Source organism: Macadamia integrifolia, chromosome 7, assembly GCF_013358625.1.
Source record: "Macadamia integrifolia cultivar HAES 741 chromosome 7, SCU_Mint_v3, whole genome shotgun sequence".
Lineage (NCBI taxonomy): Eukaryota > Viridiplantae > Streptophyta > Magnoliopsida > Proteales > Proteaceae > Macadamia > Macadamia integrifolia.
In genome coordinates, this window is record NC_056563.1 from 5,934,939 (window position 1) to 5,957,177 (window position 22,239).

The following is a 22,239-nucleotide window of genomic DNA, read 5'->3' on the forward strand; positions in this document are numbered from 1 at the left end:
TGAACTCTTTGTTTACATTTAAATCATGAGTCTTCAAGCAAATTGGAATCATCCTTAGTTGCTTCCTTTGAATGTAAACCTTCCATTTGGCTAGATTCCCAAAATTTGAATTTCTCTACTTGGTTGGTATACTTATTTGGGATCCTTCAATTTCTTATTTTAAACCCAAATAGGGATATGCTATCTCTTGTTTAATCTAGTATGGTATCTCCTGTTCTCTTGAAATGATCTATTCATTGTATATACTCTTGGACTGTTCACGCATTAAGACCACATCTCACTCGGGTCATTGTATACCTCAATCCACACATGCATTATCTCATTCATCACTTTGCATCTCCTGTGTTTGCTTGGTGATGGAAATCACCATAATCCTTCATATCCATGTATTTTCACTTAGCCGGTTTAGGTATCCGGGTTTAATGATTTAAAAGATATCAGCTTAGATCACATTTCCTAAAAAAAATTCTGCCATATGTTGTTACAACTCCTTCTATTCATCTCTTTGATTTCATATCTACTATCCGTCTCGACTTGATACTCCTTATACTTTGACTTCTTATTTTACTTCATGTACTTCTCTCTTATTTGAAATTTCAGGATGCCACTAAGAAGAGGCAAGGAATCCGTAGAGCCATCAAGGAAGAGAAAGACTTCCAAGGCCAGGAGGAGAGAGGTGGGGTCTAGTTCTTCAGCCCCATCACCATCTAGGGAATGGGAGGACTCATCCGACTATGATGAGATGGTCTTCTACAGTGCGAGAGCTACATCATTATGGAGTACCTTCCGTTTATTACCGGTGATATTGGAGAAACAGGTGAAAGTGGGAACTTTTCTCGCATTCACCTCTTGGAGAGGTTTTCTGCCCTGGGTTGAGAGTCCATTCTCAACATTGACCGGCCATGCTACAAGGATTTGGTGAGAAGGTTCTATTGCAACCTGGAGGCCACGGAGAAGGAGGGGGAGTTCGCCATAGTCAGTATGGTGAAGGGTGTAGACTGTAGAGATCATCCTTACTACGGATAGACTGGCAGAGATTTTAGGTTATCTCCTCAGAGGGCATCCACTACTACAGCCCTCCTAGGACCAGAGGTATAGGCCCACTACCGAGCCGGGACATGCAGGAGCACATCTACGAGGCGATTAGTGGTTCACCAATGAGGCCTGCATCCGAGTTGAACTTTTCTTCTGAGGGTAGGGTATTTACTAGGCTAGTGCAGTTCAACCTAGCTCCTAGGAGTGGTCACCGGAATCAGGTAGGTTTCATGCCCACCTACCTAGCTGCTTGTCTGCTATCTGCCCTTGAGGGCAGCGTACCTAGACTATGCCTCCCCTACTTCATGCTGAGAACTATGCAGCATCATACCTTACATCCCGAGGATGCTAGCCTACCATATGGCAGAGCCCTTACTAGAGTCTTCGAGCATTTTGCAGTCGACCTTTCTGAGGAGGGTTCGGTCCCGAGGGACAAGTTCTCTGCTAGGAATTTGAGGCAGATGAACCTGCGTGCCTTGATGTTAGAGCCTCAGGCAACTGAGTAGGAGGAGGAGGATGTGGAGCAGGAGGAGAGGGTGCCCATGGATGAGGATGAGTGTACCAGAGATGACGGGAGTCACTTCCCCCACCAGGAGGAGATCAGAGAGGAGGAGGTTTTGGAGGAGGTGCCTTTGGATACCAGGGCGACAGATCCTACTTTCCATGGAGCTGGTAGTTCTAGATCAGCCAAAGCTAGTGGCCCGGACATGCCTAGTGCTTCTAGCACACAAACTTTAGCTCCGCTACCTACTGGAGAGGCACCTATCCTATAGGATATCCTATCAAAGTTGAGGTCCCTGAGAGAGAGTCAGGCTGAGCTTAGAGGTCAGCTTGGAGAGAGTGCGAGCAGGAGCTTCTTAGGAGAGTGGAGGAGAACTCCAGTAGAGAGCTACAGATGTGGAGGCAGTTTGGAGAGATAGAGTCCAGGTTTCAACGACTTACCTGGGATATGTACCACTCTTCTAGGGTGATCTCCACGAATGTCCATCGTGTATAGAGGAGAGTGGTGCGCCTCCATGATCGATTCACTCATTGAGACACATGTCTCAGCATAGACTCTCGGGTCCACTTGGAAGAGCCTTTCGATGTCTCTAGCAACGACTCCGACTCCGACTCCAACTAGTGTTTGGGGCTGGTGGCCTATTTCCTCTTCCGGCCCTCTACTTATCATTCTACTTGTCTTTTTTCAGCTTTATTTGACAGTCTTAACTATTTTGGGTTTCATAGTTGACTTTCCGGCCTAACTTACGTGATCGAACTAGAATAACTTTAAGAAATGATAGCGTCTGTCATTCATTTTGTAATTTATTCCATTGATGTACTTAAAGTTTGAATTGTGATCTTGATAAAAATTATAAATTTTTGAATGGTTTGCTTATGTTAAACTGGCGTGGTTTGATGGTCGTCGACACGGCATTCATATGTTATTATCTTATTATTCTTGTTATCTATCAGATTTTATGTTTGAAAATTTTTTGGTTTTCTCATTTTATGTCGTTATGCTGCCGAAATTTTGTTAAAATTTATATCACCAAGTGAATTCAATTATGACAATTCCAAAACTAGTTAACCAGGATTCATATTAACAATACATGCATGCCATGAATGCAATGGTTACAAAAAAAATTTCATTTAATTTAAGGCTTTTTAACTTTTCATAAGGTTTTTTTATCTTCACTTCTATGAGGTCTAAGCAGTATGCTATAGGCAGGTAGAGCATCGCGCTCTGATACCACCGTTGTCACACCCGCTCGCACAAAATCGAACCGGTGACCGAGTTAACACCGATTAACTCACAAACCTGCCAGGATTAACAATGTAGTGACTGCAATACAATATACATCTACTAAACTAAGATAAGACCTGTATTTTCAGCGGAAGACCTATTCATAATAATACCTATAATCGTTTCCCATATACTTGATACCCAAATTCAGTTATAAAAATCATATACAATTGGGCCCGAAGGCATGATATATATATATACAAAAATACAACAATTTAAGCATCAAGTAACAAAAGGGAGTACATAAAAAAGAATCAAAAGAATCACTCGGGAGTCACAGCTGCCATGCAACACAATCCTCGCACGTGCAATTGGCACTGTGCCCGAACTCGTCAGGGACCCACCAATCCTCAGAGGGAAACTCCACAGTGGGGCCCTGCTCTTGATCACCAGGCGGGTAACTTGCAAAATCACCTAAAAAGAGTTGTGCACGTGGGATGAGCTCACTAGCCCAGTAAGTGGAAAGGAAGACCACACAAGGAAAATCACACAAACAGTCACAACACAAATGCGCCTACATGCAATTCATTTTAACCCTATTAGCCAAACAACATTACTAGGTTATAGGTTTTTTGCTACTCACAACCACAGTGCCCGCATGCCTTGGGTACGAGCCACGAACCCCATCTGGCTATACACCCATAGGGTTGTCGGAGAAGGCCCACCGTTGGTATGGGAATTTAAAAAGCGAGCCGACTCCTGGCAAATTTAATGACAGAAAGCAAATGGGTGACTCCACCCAAAATAAAAGCAGTACGATCGGCCCTCTGAATATATCACCGAGGTTACCGACTGTCCTAGCCATCAGTCGTGCGTACTTCTAACCGTTGCAAGAGTTCGACAACCACAACCCGATGCTTCCCCCCAATGATCCCCCAACACGTAAACCCCTATTGGGAAGGGTCCTAGCATAAGGGTAAATCATATCCTAGCCACATGCCACTACATGAGCATAGTACGATTACACGATGGCGCCGCTTCCCATACCACGTGCCACCATACACTCGTTTCCAAGCCGATTACGGTATCTAATCTAGCACATAGGTCATGTCCAAATAAAATTCTTCCATCACATACATCAAGACATAAAGGATATTCATCATAAATTAAAGCATAGCATGTTATGTAAATGCAAATACAATGCGTGATATGGCATATATGATGTCTAGTCTACACAAGTAATATGATGACATGGCTATACTAACACATGTTAAATGATGCATAACATTTTGAATTTAAATCAGAGTCCACTCCCCACTTACTTGTATGTGTACTCAGTGCTTGTACCCTGTACGAAAAAAATTCAATGTGTGGATACGCGTATATTGAGTGTAACCTATCATAAACATAATGGTTTATCATTTCACTATTTTGGGGTCAAAATCATCAGGTTTGAACACTAAAATTGGGTTTAGAATCATAAATAGGGGTTACCATCAAATTTGGACCAATTCTGAGAATTCTGGAAAGACAGATGAGCTAGAGCCAAAGACCGGTGGGCTATGTAGCCCGCCAGTTTCAGCCCACTGGTTACTCCAGAGCCTAGAAACTGAGTTCTGGGAACTCAGGTGGGCTATCGATTACTCCAGAGTCTAAAAACTGAGTTCTGGGAACTCAGGTAGGCTAAAACTAGAAGACCGGGGCTATGTAGCCCGCCGGTATCTCCAAAGCCTAGAATCTGAGTTCTAAGAACTCAGGTGGGCTAAAACCGGAAGACAGGTGGAGTAAAAATACCCCCCAGTCTTTGAACGAAATTTTTCCAACATCATTCCTGACTTTCCTCCGGATTAGGGAACTTGTTTGGGGACAATCCGGCAACTCAAATCACTTGTCTAAGGTCGAATCACGTACCCTCAACCTAGATCTAAGATCAAATCAAAAGAAAATTAAGATTCTTACCTCTTTTTCAAGAACACCAATGAAACCCCAAATTTCACTTATTTTGCTCAAGAACCTCCAATTATTCTAGATCTTCACCAACACTCCCTTCAAATCCTTCAAAATCATTATACACACATTCCATTAGACCTTAGATTTGATTATCCAAGTAGGATTAGCAAGATCCAAGTGAGTTCTTTCCCAAAAATTAAAAAGAGGGTTTAAGGATGGGGTTTTCCTAAGAATCCTTGGAAAGTGTGCAATACCTACCTCAAATCAAAGACCTCGGCGAGCTGATCATAAATCCGGGCTCAAAATACCAAGAACCAGCTCCGGTGAAGCTCTACGGTCAACTTCCCCTTCTTCTTCTTTCTTCTTCTTCCTCTTTTCCTTTCTTCTTCTTTCTCTCTCTTCTTTACTCTTCCATCAACCAACTAACATTAATGAGGGAAAAGACAATTAATGTCTCCCCCCTTCTATACTTGGGCCCCCAAATATCTTCTAAATCTCAAGTGGGCTAACTCAGGTGGGTTAAATCTTAGGTGGGTATATCTCAGGTAAGCTATCTCAAGTGGGCTAAATCTCAGGTGGGCTTCAATGGGAATAAACTCCCATATAATATTAGATTACATTGGCACTCACAAATTCTAATACGTACCTTTACCTTTTGTACATGGCCTCGTGGTGCGTGTAAGTGCAAGGCTTAGGTGCACATATTACACTTGGTACCCGCTCGGTCGTGTCTGGCCAACCCGAGTTCAAGGTCACCCTTGCTACCATATTCCATATGGTACCTATGTCGGTTCTCTTCGGTTCAGCCCCTATATGATCAAACCAAGTCAATACGGTTAATTAGACCGGGTTTAGAAAGTAGGGTATCACACTATGATCCTCCCCCGAACCTCACAGTGGCATGAGCCCCTTGGGTACGCCCCATGGTTTAAAGTATTAGTGCGTATCGTATCGGCCGATACATATCAGTATTTGTGAGTGTCAATAAGACACATGACCTTTTAAATTTGTTTGGTATCGTACTATATCAATACATATCATACCAAATCATATGATACGGTACGATACAAATTCATACATAGAGACACCTGAATAATTAAAAATTCAAATGTATCAGTATGTATCGTACTGTATTAATCTGTATCGTACGATACGATATGATAAGTACCAATACAGGTTGATATGTCTTTAAAGAAAGGGGCTAAACTCATTTTATGCAACCAAAATCTCAAAACCCTCACAAGACACCTCCTTATAAAATAACCCCTATATATAGCATCTCACGCACTAAATAGAGAAGCACTAATCCTTGAAAGTATAAAAATACCCCCAATAAACAATTCCCAAAAAAAATTCGGGAGGAGAGGGGCCTCTTGCCTCCTTGCAAACCCCATAACTTCCTTCCTAGCATGCAGGACCACGTTATTTAGGAAAAATTCACCAATAGTTCCTCGATTAAACTGGGCTTCACTAACAACAATATTGTGCTTATGTTGGCAAGTGCGAAACATCATCCTAGTCCCTCCTATTCTTAAAGAACCTCCCAGCAATGAAGACTTTGAACCAGCCCGACATCTTCATGGGACTAATGACAGCAAACTACATGTAAGAAACCTCATCCTTCATAACAATTTCAATTTAATGCACTTGTATCTCAATACGAATATACTATGTTCTCCATTGTAGTGTTTATGCATGATACATGTTATATATTGCTTATTTATTTATTTATACTTTTTTTTGTGCAAAAGTGTATTTCCATATGTACCTTGTCTATTTGTATGTATATCTTTAGTGTATCTTGCGTATCTCTGATACGATACTCTACACTCCAACATGTCTCTAAAAATGACCTGACTGATGGAGTGACCGATACCGATACTTTAATCCTTGGTATGCCCTTTTTTAATGGAGATTTTTTAGATTGTAACCAAACATGACAACTGTTGTAACGTGGGTATAAGGGTAGAATTGTCCATAGGGATATATTTTTCATTGTAATCTCATAAGCCTAACAATGCTATTGTAAATAAAGGAGGGTTTGGTGTCAATTGACACAAGTTACAATTTCCCAAAAACACGTGGTATCAGAGTGGTTGAGCTCCTCTTCCCCAAAACCCTCCATCGTCCATCCCATCTCTCCATCCCCATTGCTCTCTCTCCTATTGAAGCTAATACCCATCTTAAGGCAAAGAAAGGGGAACATGTGGATAAAGGTCAATATTAAAGACTAGTTGGATGGCCATCTATTTGTCCCATACTCAACTAGACATTATCAATGCTGTTAGTTTGGTGAGTCAATACATGCATGATCCCTACTCCCATATGGAGGTTTTGTTTCGTGTTCTTTGTTACTTGAAATCAGCTCGTCTCTTTCTGCTCATATGCTTTTTGAGGCTTATACTGATGTTGATTGAGCTGGTTCTTCAGATGATAGACGATCCACATCAATCTATTGTACCTTTGTTGGTAGAAACCTTGTTACATGGCGTAGCAAAAAGCAAGCAGTGGTGGCCAGGTCTAGTGCAGAGCCTGAGTTTCGAGCCATGGCGCATAGTATTCGTGAGTTACTTTGGCTTTGGAGACTTCTTTAAGATTTGGGAGTGCCTGTTTAATTAACCATGTTGCTAAACTGTGATAACAAGTCAGCCATTAGCATTGCACACAATTCAATTCAGCATGATCACACAAAGCATGTGGAGATTGACAGACGTTTTATTAAGGAGAAATTGGAGCAAGGCCTTATCTACAATCCTTTTGTAAGAAGTGGAGATCAGTTAGCAAATGTTCTTACAAAGGGCTTAGTAATAAAACTTTTTATCCTATTTTTTACAAGTTGGGCATGTAGGATATCCATGCACCAACTTGAGGGGGAGTGTGTATAAAGGTAGAATTTTCCATAGGGGCATATTCATCATTGTGATCTCTCATAACCCTGACCCTACTATTGTAAAAAAAGGAGGGCTCGGTGTCAATTGGCACAAGTCACAATTCCCCAAATCAACATCAACTAACGCCTAAATTAATAACATGCATGTCGGATTCATTGGTAAATGCCAAAAGAAAAAAGTAATTATTCTAATCCATTAGAAACTATAGATTATACCTCATGTGGGTATTGAGTATAACAAAAATTTCCAGCCGTTGGAAGGGGGAAAATAGTTACTGTCAGGGATAGACTAGAAGACTAGACCATCTAGGCTCATTGTATTATGACTCAGCACTACCGAAGCATACCTTGTTTGTAATTTCTAATCACATGATAAATAACATCAGCCTCTATCATCTCTGACAAGCCAATTCATTCTCTCAATATTTTCTCATCAACTTGGTACCAAAGCCCAATAATTCAGGTATTTTTTTCTCTTCTACTAAAAGAAGTCAACCCTATGCATTAGAGGCTTCATCCTCCTAAGGCTGAGCATGGCTACCTAAGACGAGCTACTACCTTCACTTACAACCAGTCCCATTGACCTTACTATGGCACCCTCGCTCTTGGGCATTCCCCACTAGGGCACCTAGCCTCTGTTGTGCACCACTAAGGGCCCCTACCCTCTACCTGATTACTGTTGTGCACCATCAGGGCCCACGGCCCCTCTCTCGTTCGCTACCCAGGTAAGTCAATCCCACCAAGGGACCCTTGCCCATTTGCGATCAATGCCTGGTCTCCAGTAGACCTACTCCCTACCATCCACAATCAATTTTGTGTCTCCCTAAGACCTTGCCTGGGGCTCTCTGCCTCTCACATCTCCACCTAGTCTATTTAAGACACCGCCTGGGGTTCCTACCTCCCATGATCCCCTCCAGGCCTCACCAAGCCTCCGCCAGGTTTCAATAGGACCCCTTATCTTTCTCTTGGTCAACTTCAGGTCTACCTAAGTCCTAGCAAGGGGCCTCTGCCCTCTTTTTCTAATCACTAGACATGTCGAGCCTCGCAAGAGCTCTTGCCCTCCTTTTCCTCTACTCACCAGGCCCTGCCAAGCCTCGGAAAGGCTTCTTCCCATCTCCTTCTTGCTGCCAACCATAGTGTAGACATTCCATACAACTACAGCCCTACGGTAAGCCTTGTTGCTCTCTGCCGGACTTCTATTAGTGTTTACTTGGTTTTCCCTAGATTTCTTTTGTTTATTAAGTTGCTGCCCTCAGGATATGCATCTTCTCCAGTGAGTGATTTCTGTTTTAAGATTTGTCTCGCTCTTTATTTTTTGCTGATGTTATTACCTCTTTACAAATGGCAGAAGTACTGTTACCTCTACAAGGGGAATTGAGGGTAGTGAGGTGGGTTGTCATGGAACCTAAACCATACTATTCAGATAGGACCTACTAAGTTGAATGGGACTGTAAAGATTTGAGAACAAGAATCATAGAAAAAGAAATAAGAGAGAGACAAAGAGATTGGTGTAACTTGGGAGTCACAACTGTATGGTTAGTTCTTCCCCTTTCATGCAATAGATAGGCTACCTATTACATAGTTATAACCCAAATACGAAAGTAGAATGCATAATCTAACTCTAACTTAGCTAACAACTATCCTAAACCCATCAGGACACTAACAAAGATATATCAAACCCACGGTATGGAGGTCTATGGTCACCCATAGCCCTCCAACCGATACATGCTCTCATATACTCTAGCACTCCCCCTCAAGCTGGAGTTTATACATAGCAACAGAAAACTCTAACTTGGATCAACAAGAACTCTAACGAGCACAGAAAGAACTCCAATCAACCATTATAAAGCCATCAACAACTCCAAAAGTAACGAAAGTCCTTCCCAAAGAAGGCACTCCAATACCAGTGAAAGCCCTTCCAAAGAAGACATTTCAACAACAAAAGACCTTCCCAAAGAAGGTGCTCCAACAGAAACTGTAGCTCCCAATAGCTACAACAATAGTATTCACGAGCCTCAAACAGAGATCTCCCAAAAAACTCCATAGATAAATAGGCAGCATCAGATTGCTGAAAACCAAACAACATTAGATTGTTGAATATACCAAACAGCATCAGGTCGTTGAATATACCAAACAGCATCAGGTAATTGAATATACCATCTTTAAAAGATAAAATAGTTGTTGAGGACACATATGAGCATAATGTCTTCAAACGAAATAATCTTGAGCAGACATAATCTTGAATAGACAATCAGTCAAATCAAGATAATTTGAATCTCCCCCTCAAGTGTAGTAGTACGCCCTGACAAAATATTTTCCAACACCAACCACCACAAAGAATCCTATAACCAAGAGCACCACAAGAAAATAATTTCCAATCTCCGCCTTCGTTCCCAAACTGAATTAAGAGTAGCAGTAATCACAGGGGAACAGATTGTGACCAGCAAACTCAACAATTTCAGGGGGTATTTGAGTAGCAAATCAATAGCAACATTGACGGCGCATGGTAGATGGAACAGCTACAGATGTCAACTTTCCCTTTTGACAACCAGAGAAGAATAATAGCAGCGAAAACCATGCATCCATGGCAGAATTCGAGTGAGTCGTCTTCCACCTCCAGTGGAAAACCAGATGCAGAAAACATTATGGAATCGACAAACATCACAACATCAATAATAGCAGCCCATGAATCAGAAAATCAAGTATCATCAAGCAAGAGGAAAGAAGGGGTATTGCAACCGAGAAACATGCACTGTTTCTCAAATTCAGAGGAAAAAAGGGATTGGAGAGGGCTGTAACCAAGCAAAGAGACCTTGAATTACAGAAAAAGTAGAACCAGTTGCTGTCTTCAAACCTGGAGAGTCATGGAACCACAGTCCAGGAAAGCCATCGACTTCAAGTGGAACATCTTCAACCAACAGAAATCGAAAGACGATTTGGGCAGCGACGATTGCATCAAAACAATAACCGAGTAGTAGATTCAGACTTCGACAACGAGACTTCCAAATCAGAAACCAGAAGCAACCAGTCGAGACGATCGAACCAGCAGAAGCCAACCTTTGATTCAACGAGAACCTCCATCAATACCCTAGTTTCCCCTTTTCTTAAGAAACCAGAAACCTTCTCCTTCAACAGGAAACCAAGCCAAGCATGGATAGAATGGTCTCCTTCAATCACTTGACAGTAGCAGATATAATTTTAATCGTGTGAGATACCTCTCACACCAGACAAAAACCAAAGCAGCAGGAACCGAGGACTTACACAAACAAAACCAGACACTAGTATGAATTTTATTTTTTTTTACCTACAGTAGACAACCACATAACACTTTTTCTTCTTCTTCTTCTTCTTCTTCATGGCTTTGATACCATGTAAAGATTTGAGAACAAGAATCAAAGAAGAAGAAATAAGAGAGAGACAAAGAGATTGGTGTAACTTGGGAGTCACAACCGCATGGTTGGTTCTTCCCCTTTCATTCAATATAGACTACCTATTACATAGTCGTAACCTAAATAGGAAAGTGGAAAGCATAATCAAAACAGGAAACTAACTCTAACTTAGCTAACAACTATCCTAAACCCATCAGGGCACTAACAAAGATATATCAAATATAATAACTATCATACTAGGTCCTGGGTGTGCCTTGTTACTATCCGAGGTAATAATCTGTTAGGGTATTAGACTGGCAACACCCTCAAACCATAAACTATGTTAATAATCCAAAAGTTTCACCTGTAGCCCTGTAGGTAGCTGTATTATTAATATGCTGTGTTAGAAAGGCATGAACCTCATAATGAAGCTGCATGGGTCTGGATGGATTGGTGAATGGTGATTGGATAGAAAATAGTCACTCCTAGATACTGGTTTTACAGGGTTGCATGCAACATGCCCTGTTTGAAATTAATTTGAAACAGAGTTTTAAAGGGATTAATATCTGAAGGGGACCAATGGATAAAAATTATACAACTCCACTCTATCATCCTACTATATAAGCATGCTTAGACTATCTGTTTGTAAGACTCATAACAGATATCTTAACTCCCACCCTCCACTGGTTCAGTAATGGCTCCTACTACAAGACTAATAGTTCCCATCGACCTGACGAAGAAGCCATGTGAGCAGAAGGTACCTCTTCACAACCATTTTCACCCAGACATCCCCCCTGTTGCAGAGGTTACAGAAGGTGAGATGTTTAGAGTTGAGATGGTAGATTCGATTGGAGGAGCAATTGGAGACAATGACACTGCACTTGATATAAAATACATAAATCCCTTTGGAGTAAGTACAACTTTCTTTCTTTCTTCTTCTTCTTTTTTAGAAATTTTTACATTTTTTGTCAGACCAACATACTGAAGAAGGGGCGGGGGCATGATTTAACAAGAAAGCTTTTGAATAAAAAACCAGAGAACCAAATCTCTTCCAAAGTTACACATCACCCAAATTCAGACTGACTAGTTTCTCCAAGTTCTCGTAGTTCTAATCTGTACTATATAGACATACATATCTATGAAGGCTGTTCGGACAAGTATGACAGGGTGCAGGTATGTGGGGTATAGTAGCCTCTGAGCAACAACTTGCCTAAGCTTCATCTATTGATATAAATACCATAAATGTGAAGAACAGGGTTTCTACTTGGGGAATCTTCTTAGTGGCTAATAATAAGTCTTGCCATTTTCAAACCAGAAAAAAAAAAAAAAAAAAAAAAAAAAGGGTATTCCACAGATCCATCCTATTAGTTATGGCACTTGTTCATCTCTACAGACCACAATTTGAAATTCTTAGATCAAAACCATGGTGTTCTTACAACCTTTAAATTCAGCTTAAACTATGACTAATGCAGATATTTTATAAAGGTGATATATCAAAGATCATTTTCAGCTTGTTCAAATCTTACATCATTATTATTACTTTTCCTCCCCCTGTTTCTGCATCCCACAGTGAGCATCTTAGTAATCATGGTCCATTTCAAAACTGGTATAGGAGCACTATCTCAGCGGTACCTTTCGAGTATTGGACAAAAATGGCATGGCGGCTAAACCAGGTGATCTTCTTGCAGTTGAAATCTGCAACTTGGGTCCTCTTCCTGGATCTAAATGGGGTTTTACAGCATCACTTGATAGAGAACATGGGGGCAGCTTTCTGACTGATCATTTTCCTACTGTAATGAAAGTGATGTAGATAAGTCACTTGGGCTTATTTTATTGTAAATAAGCCTTTGGTTGTGTTATATATGTGTTGGGCCTTTGATCCCATGGGTTTTCTTTGAAATGGGCCACTTTAATGGGCCTAAAATATGGGTAGAAGGTAGAAAAACGGGATTTAATTCATTAGTTTAGTTAGTTTCTATTTAATTCAATAAAGGCCATTAGGCCATTGGTCGGTTGTAAAGTCCTATATGGACTATTAGTTAGCTAATCATACCCCAAGTTGGAGTCATAAAGTCAAGTCCTAGTCCTATTTTGAATTCTTAGTTGTAGTAGGAGTGTCTAGTCCTATTGGGAAACTAGCTCCTAGTTGTAGTAGGAGTGTCTAGTCTTATTGGGAAACTAGCTCCTAGTAGTAGTTTGATTAATATTCTGCCCTTTATAAATAGAGAAACCTATGTACTTATAATTTCAGATTTGAATGAATGAATTATTGAGTGATTGCTCTTTAGCTAAAAAAGTTGTTATTGAGAGGTGATATGCCTAAACCTTTGAGGGGTGTGATACCCAAAACCTAAGGGGTGAGATGTCCATTCCTTTATTCTCTTTCACCCTTCTCAACCCTCCATCGATTCTTCTTTTTCTATTTTTATTTTTTGTTTTTGTTATTAGAAGTTCAGACCTGTTAAAGTATACAAAATCAGAATCATCCAGCCAAAGAGTTCTTGTTCTTGAAGCCAATCGACCCTCATTGCTGCTCAAGTTTGAGATCTGATCTGCAGATTCTTTGGAGGACCGGTTCTATACTAAGAAGATCAATCGGTCCTCTCTTGAAAGTTATCTGAAGAAGACAAGTTGTTGTTCCTGCAGAATTCTTCACATTCTCTCTCCTAGGTCTGAAAATCAAGAAAGCGCATAACTCCATAACTAGCCGTCAAAAGCCCTTCATATTTGGGGTTTTTTGTACCCTCCCTAGGGACTATCTACACCAAAAAGTGCAGCTCAATCTGACTCCCACAGACCTGGCCGCACCTTTTTTTCTCCAGCTCTATAGAAGATCTTTCTCTCTCCTATTGGGTTGGTAATGGGCTAGTTTTGCTCCTATATGGGTATGGTATCCTTGGGGGTTTATTTGATGGTCTTATTTCTTTGTTTCCTGCTCCTATTTGTATTGTTTGGGGTTATAAATTGCTGGGGTAGTTTCTTGTAATCTACTCCTGCATTAAAAAGCTATTTGGTATTTTGAAGGGATATATGCTCGCTCCCCTCAGATACCAGGTAAAGTAACCACTTTATTTCCACTTACCTTAAGCATGCTATGGGACTTACAAAAGGAAAAAGAAACAATAGAATTAAAAATAAAAAAATCCAAAAGTGTTTCCTGAACTAGTTCAACTAGAAGAAAGTAACTGAAGGAACGACTAGTATGTGCCAGATATTATGATACCCCTGCATTTTATCTCCTTCTGGCAGGTGTGCAATTTCCTGGTATAACTCACCCTGGAGTTATTGGCACTGCACCATCAATGGAGCTCCTAAACATATGGAATGAAAGGGAAAGAGAACTTTCAGAAAAAGGCCACAAGTCTCTGACATTGTCTGAGCATCTGCACCAACGACCATTCGCATGCCTGCCAACATCAGAAGGCTGTGTTCTTGGAAAGGTATGATTCACAGGGTCTTACTGCGCTCATTGTGCAAACTGTTTGGTCTGACAGTAAAACATTTATCAAAGTTTGTGCAGTTTCTTCCTCAAATTTTTTCCTGTTTTCCTTGATTGTGAAAATGTCCAATTTCAACCATAAAACAGTTAGTGGTCTTGTGGCCATTCCTCTATGTGTTCTCCAACATTTTATGTGCAGCTAAGACCCTATGACAAAAAAATCAAGTTAAAAATATCTAAATTCCATAGAATGTGGATCCACTAATATCATATGGGCAAACAAGAACAATCTGATGGTTAGATGCCCCCTGCAGATCGAACAGGGAACACCTGAATGGGAAAAAATTTCAAAGGAAGCTGCAAGGACAATCCCTGGAAGAGAAAATGGAGGAAATTGCGACATCAAGAATCTTAGCACAGGCTCAAAAATATACCTTCCAGTATTTGTAGATGGAGCAAATTTTAGCACGGGTGACATGCACTTCTCCCAAGGTGATGGTGAAGTCTCACAATGTGGAGCAATAGAGATGAATGGATTCCTAGAGCTCAAGCAATTTTCTTAACTTATTGTTCATATTTCTGTATTCCTGTGGACAATTTTGTTTGTATTAAGTGAAGTTTCTAAGATAATACCATGATATGGAATTTCAACCTATGACATCCTCAATCACAAGTTCAAAAAAATTCAAAATCATTTGCACTGACATTCCTTCTGCAAATTCCTCAAACATCAAAATATCAACAGTAAAGTGTAAAAGACCATGTATCTTCATTTCACAAAGTTTTTCAGAAGCGAGGCGACAAACTGAATCTGTTACACTATATAGGTTAATGGATTTTTCTTGTTCTTTTAAATTCAGATCAAACATATATTCTCCCTCCCAGAAGCTTGTCCAGCATAATTCACCAAAACTTGGTTAATGTAGTTATTGCTTGTCCTATATAAAAAAAAAAAAATTGCATCTCATTCCCTTTCTTTTCTCATAGCTAATCAAGGATGAAAGTTTCCTGGTCTCAGGAGTGAAATCATAAGGGGTGGAATGCGAGAGTACCTAACACCAATGGGTCCAACTCCTGTTCATGTAAACCCAATCTTTGAGATTGGCCCAATTGAACCAAGGTTCTCAGAATGGTTGGTATTTGAGGGTGTCAGTTTAGATGAGACTGGGAAGCAACATTACCTTGATGCAAGTATCGCATTCAAGCTTGCAGTACTCAATGCCATTGACTACATCTCTAAATTTGGATACACTAAAGAACAGGTCTAAGTTCTTCTCCACAGACAGAGAAAGAGAGAGATGGAAAATTAGAAATTATGTTGCTATACTAATCTTGGATATAAAATGTGGTCTGTCAGGTGTATCTTTTGCTATCAGCCTGCCCCTGCGAAGCAAGAATTTCAGGAATAGTTGATTCTCCAATGCTTGTATAACTTTTGCAATTCCAACAGCTATATTTGACCATATAGCAAAATTATTCCACTTACAAAATTTCTGGATACATTAACATCAATGACAGTATATTATCAATTTGCAGTTTTCTCAACTTCACTGGTTCATCTTCTATACCCTTCTCAAATTGCCACAATTTTAACAGCTAAATCACAGCATTCCTCCCTATCTGTATTATAGTTATCCATGCTACTTTACTCAGGTGGCTTCTCTGGAAATATAATTTCTTGAAGAAACAATTATCACTCCTAGGTTCTTCGAACAAAATTGTGGCTCTAGCATCTCTGCTCTTTTTAGTCTGGGACCAAAACTTCTACCACCTTCCTCCTCTGTAATTATGGAAATAACCAAGTTTGAGGGATCATCTAGAACTAACTAAGAAGATCCAGTATATATCTCCAGCAAGTGCACCATCTGTTCATTGTATGGAAGTAGAAGCACAATCCTCAAATCCTCATGCCAGTCCCTTTTGTTGCTCAAACGCAGCTGTCACAAATACAGACCAGCATATTTTTCGCCTCAAAAACTGGACTAGCATGTTACCATTGCAATATGGTGCAACGATTGCAATCTCTATCTCAGAATATCCTCCAAAGATTTTTCACACTTTTCCAGGATCATTAAAAGTAAAGTTGGCACAGCTTCTGGCCTATCTATTCCTTTTAAATGGTTTTACTTATGGCCTGTATCAAATGCTTTAGTGTGAAGTATAGGATCAACAATGAGGGCCTTAGAGGGTCCAAAAATAAGAGACAAACATAACTGGATTGGTTATGAACTGTGCAATTTTGCGCAGTTGCCCTTCCAAGAGAGCCCTCCAGATTGATGAGCTACAACACCATCCAAGCAGCCAATTATACAGTTCCTAGAACATATGAAGTCAGGTTTCCTTTGGCATAATCATATATCATATCACTTGTAATTTGTAAATAGTTATACAAATGTATTTTATGCACTTTCGCACCTCTTTAAAATTGATAGTACTTCTTGGTGTGCAGGATATCCGCCCCAAACCTAGAAAAGTGGGACCCTGCGTGGTGAGGAAACCAGATGTCATGAAGTGCACTTATGATGGAAACTTGCCCATCACAAAGAATCCCAGTTCCTCAGCTTAATTACTATCAGAAGAAACAAGAGATACAAGCTGCCTTGATACCCGACTGCATGTTTCATTCAGAATCTATGTTCATAAAAGAGGATTTGCAGCATCTTTAGCTAAAATTAAGAGCTAGCAAAATCCATACTTGTGCCACACATAAATGCAATCATGCACTATTGGTAATTAAATAAAATATTGTAAGCTGTTTAATGTTGAGACTTCTAATACTAAAATGATGACTGTGGAGATTCGAACAGAACCCTATACTTTTCCTTTGCTTCATTTATGAATCTTCAGTGGTTTCTTTTCTGAAAAAAATTTTAGTTCAGCATCATAAGAGTGATTCACTTGCGTTGAAGGCTATCCTATACTCCCAGGTCATTTAATTGTGTGCATATAGTGCAACCTGTCTGTATTCTCTTAACAAATATACTCCAGAGACATGATGAACTCAGCAAGTTTTCCAACCATACAGACCCCAAAGAATCAGCATATTTATACACCATGTCAACTAATTAGCAATCACATTTCCTTGATGAATCAGAAACACTTGAATATATTCATATGGATCCAACATATTTACTGTTGGGGTTCATTGGTACTGATTTATTAGTTCTATCTTCCCATACTTGGCCTACACTACTACTTCAATTCGGGTCAGCCATACCAACCGTTTCGGGCCAGAAGCTATAACTTCTCACTAAACTCAACTAAGTAGTAGTACCAATTCGCCAGCCACCAGAGTGACAGGCAGGATCAGATTGGAATCAGTCCCCCTTTTTTGGATTACGCATTGAATGCCACCACTATTATGGCCACATAATTGATGAGTCGGAGATGGCTTGCTGACAAACAAAGGTAGCTACCCAAGGATAGGCCGATAGACAAGAAATGGGTCAACACTCTTATCTAAATTGCAGAACAACTGAAAAGTCTGTAAGGCTTTCAGACATCCCTACAAAAACCCATGTAGGAGGGGCTGGACAGCTTGGTTCAAAACTGGCATTTGTTTTCATCGATGAAGATTTCGTTGCAACCTAGTGGTCTTGGGTTTGAGTTGGAAAACAGCCTCTCTCCGAAGTGGGGGTCGTACATTATGAACCTTCCCAGACCTCGCGTTGGCAGAGCCTCCTGCATTGGGTACGCCCTTTTTAAATGAAGATTTTCAAGACTAACAATCGTGGCAACTAATGCCTAAAATTAATAACATGCAAATGTGTGGTGCATTGGTAAACGTAGGAAAAAAGAAATTTTAGTTCTTCTAATCCATTAGAAACTATAGACCATGCCTCATTTGGGAATTGGGTATGACAAAACTTTACAAGAAGGGAGAGAATAGTTACCTTAAGCACCACAAAGGCAGGGTTTCCTAGGAACGTAACTCTTCCACCATCTAGCAACGCAAGGGATCTTTGCAGCGAAACAGTGGGCTACACTTGCACGAGCAACAAGGAAATGATCTTGACAGTGGGCTACACTTGCATACAAGGGAGAAAGAGGGCATAATAAGAGAAATTCCAGTGGCCATATTTGATGGAACTAATTTGACAACGTTTTGTTTCAGGTGTTCATGTTTTTCTGTCCCAAGAAATGGAGAAACGGGAACAAAAGCATTTGATAACCGGGTTTCCTTTCACCTATTTCTAGGAATAGAAATTGAAATTTATAATGATTTCTGGTTCAAGAAAAGGTTTTGACGAAACGAGTGGCCGTTTCCGGAAACAATATTTCACCTTAACAATAACCCCATGCCCGACGAAATACCCCTCTTTCACGATACAACCTGCCTTCAGCACCATTGTACTCCTCCGCTCAGGATTTCAGCAGGTCGTACTCCTCCGCTTAGCCGCGGCTGTAACTACAGGGCAACGAGATGAATATGATGCAAGTCCAGTGAAGGCCTGCGAAGGCGCTCCCGTGAAGGAACAGAGCTTTGTCTTCTCAAGTTGCAGAGATTCATCCTCTGTTCTGCAAACCAAGGTAACGATATTGAAGATGGAGATGTTGGGAGTGGGTGGGCTACAAAAGGTGTAGAAGAAATCATGAAGTTCCTCGAGTTCTACCTCCGATTTCAAGAACCCAAAGGCGTTGTGAGACCGGAGGCAGTGGGAAGGATTGAAGTTCGGTGCCCTAGGTTCGTCAAGGTTGGAGAACTTCTCCCAAATCTAAAATCCCTAAAACGATAGGTTAATTCTCCCTTTTCCTTTCATTTCTTGCTCTCTCTGACTTAGAGTTTAGAAATAAAAACCAGCGATACACATTGACTGTTGTTCGTTCTCTTTCTAACACACTTCGATCCTTACCCATTTACAGGTTTTCGAATCACTTTCTCAACTGTCTTCAACTTCAATCGCGGCTTCAGCGTTAAAATCGGAAATCTATCTAACCGATTCTTCCATATTTCGAGTCACCTCAGTTTTGCAATGTTTTGCAATTTGCTTAATCATTGTTCAAACAACCATACTTTAGGGTAATTGCATCATCCCCTTTGATCTGTCTCTCTGTTACAACCCGGTAGACCAAACAAAGTAAATCATATATATATATATATATATATATATATATATATATAGGAATGGGGTTTCTTTTTGTCGGTATCCATTGGAGTAACTAAAATATATGAGAACAATTCTCACCTTAACTACCATCTTTAGGCTCTTTGCATCATTTGGCTAGAAATTGTGGTTGCACATATCAATGAGATAAAGCATCATAGAAACTGTGGTTGCACATATCAACGACTGTTAAACACCATTGCCTGCGGAAAATGTTTCTACAAACAAGGTTTATCAAACTCCTTAAAACGAAAATTTATGTTTCTGTTGTTTCTTGACAAAGAAACGTTGTCCAACAGTCCCTTAAAATTTCATGTTTTTATCATTCATGAGTACTTTTGCAACAATGCTCATGACTTTTGTTTCTTTCCTACTCAGTCTCGACTCTCGAATCCCTCACCCTTGACTCTCTTGGCCCTCTCCTCTTTCGCATCAACCCTCAGGTTCAATTCGATTCAACAATTTATTAAATGTTCATATAACGGAAATAAAATCGAATCGTTTATTAAATGATTTTAGATCCTAAACGGTTTCATGAAAACACTACACCTTCGCTCGTTTGATTTTGTTTCCAGAAACGTTTTACTCCATTTTTGTGTCATTTTGAAGTTCATACCTATGAAGTATACCTGCAAGTCCAACGTCTCGCCTTCGCCCATGAACTACATACCTACAACATCGTGCCTTCACTCGTGTTTTGAATCCGACCACACTCATGAAAACGTTTCAGGAAATAGAAAAATCAATTACCTTTTTAGATGTAATTCTAAAAATCATTTTTAAGCACATAAATGAAAAAAAAAATCAGTTGTTTCTACGCCTAAACAAAATCAAACCTCCCCCAAGAGCCTACTCTAATAGGAAAAAAAAAATATCATGAACAATTCTTTATGAACTATTCTCATAAAAGGCACGAACAATTAGGAAGAAATAACACTATCCGATAGCATGTATCTACACTAAAGACATAATGGATGTAAAATGACTGCATGCCGAAGTTTTTGTATACCCTCACATTGGCCATAGGCATTGGTGTGCAGGTGCATCATTGGGTACCGTTTTATCGACCAAATAATTAATTTGTTATATAAACCTATTCTATCATTTGGATTTTGAATGATTGATTTAATTAAAAATAATTATAAATAAGTTCATCAAGGTGGGGTGAGGTCTTCAGGATGTTAAAGATTCAGGTGAATGTTATCTATTTAAAGATCGGGTTTTCCGTAAGGAATGGTGAAGGGGAATCACTCGATTGCGAGGCTTGAGATGCGTTGATGTAGGGCCCGTTTGGTATCGTTTCTGTTCCAGAAACTCCGTTTCGTGTCAGAAACGGAAATTTCAGTTTCTGTGTCAAAACACCGTTTTTAAACGATTTAAAGCTGTTTGGTGAATCTGTTTCTAGAACAGTTTCAGAACGCAGAAACGACATTTCTGCCGTTTGGTAATGCTTGTTTCAGAAACAGTTTTTTTTTTTACTTTTCTTTTAAGTCAATAATTACAAAAATAACATTAAAATACTATAAGCATATAAATTTTTTTGGGACAATAAAATATTACACACCAATGAAAAAAACATGGTTTCCAAAGGATGAATAAAATACAGTATTAACAATGCCTTGTGCAAGTTAACTATTACATAATTCCCCAAATTTTCATTTTTTTTCCAAGTCTAAAGACTTGAATGCATGGAGGATGTCTTTCATCTTATTTTTTTGGTCCTCTAATCCTTTAAGTGTCCCTTCCAGATATCCTTTCATGTACTCGTTTGAAACGGAAAGTGGTCTGGATGATGTTGATGTTGAGCTTGAGCTTTCTGAACGTAATGTATGTTGTATGGTATCACTATGTGTTTCATCTTTCAACCATACAAACATACCACATCCACGGTTATCAGCCTATATCAAATAATAGATGTGATTAGGGTCGTTGAAATTTAACATCGAATTAAATAAAAATCAGAAATTATCTATAGATATAGGTCAATAGTAGAAATAAATTACCCCAGTTGAACTTGGGCAACATAGAAAATACTGTCCCTTGTTTGGACCTTTCATCGCAGTTCGTACTTTGCATTGACCTTTACCACATCTACATAGATGTAGTTGGTCCACCCACATAAAAAAATTACATGAATCTTCACACTTGAAAAATTCTCTTCCAATATTTTTACCCGACTTGGTTGTATATTTCCCACAACTCTTCCCACAAATTTCACAAGTTGCTATCATGAGTGGGGGCATAGAAGACGTCATCTGTAACAGAAATTTATTTATCAAAAAAATTAATATAGCATCCAAATATATGACATTCATAATAATATATCAACTTGTACCACATATATAAATGTACCATAAAACAAGTACTACGTGGGTTGAAACATCAATTTAGGTTTTCAGTTTTGGCAAAATAGTTATCAGTTTTAGTTTTCAACTAGTTCTGGCATCCTTTGCTGTCTAGCCATTGCATTTGTAATTATTAGCCTAGTGGCATTCATCTCTTTTGCCCGATTTCGTTGACTTGATTGTATTGTAGAATGATCAACGAAATCCTCATGTGGCGGATTCAAGTCATCTTCTGCAACTTTTAAATCATCGCTCATCCCCACGAATTCTGCGTCAGCAATATGCTCTTCTCGAATATAGTTGTGTAGCCCACAACATGCCAGTACAATTGATGCCTGAGTTTCCACTGGGAACTGATGCATTAGCCTTAAAATTTTAAAT

The 22,239-nt window shown here is 39.7% G+C and overlaps 1 long non-coding RNA gene across 6 annotated transcripts in view; it reads right to left on the bottom strand.

The window, feature by feature from the left end:
* The window catches only part of LOC122084238, a 33,892-nt gene extending 14,442 nt beyond the window's left edge, over positions 1–19,450 (bottom strand). For 2 of the 6 annotated variants that reach the window (XR_006141850.1, XR_006141851.1), the window contains exons 1-2: positions 18,302–19,450; positions 17,996–18,089 (exon numbers count right to left, since the gene is read on the bottom strand). This is a non-coding gene — a long non-coding RNA (uncharacterized LOC122084238). Of the gene's footprint in view, positions 1–16,823; positions 16,890–17,995; positions 18,090–18,301 lie in introns of all 6 variants that reach the window. The other 4 variants (XR_006141854.1, XR_006141852.1, XR_006141849.1 and 1 more) reach the window with 2 other exon arrangements.
* Between the last annotated feature and the right edge of the window lie 2,789 nt (positions 19,451–22,239).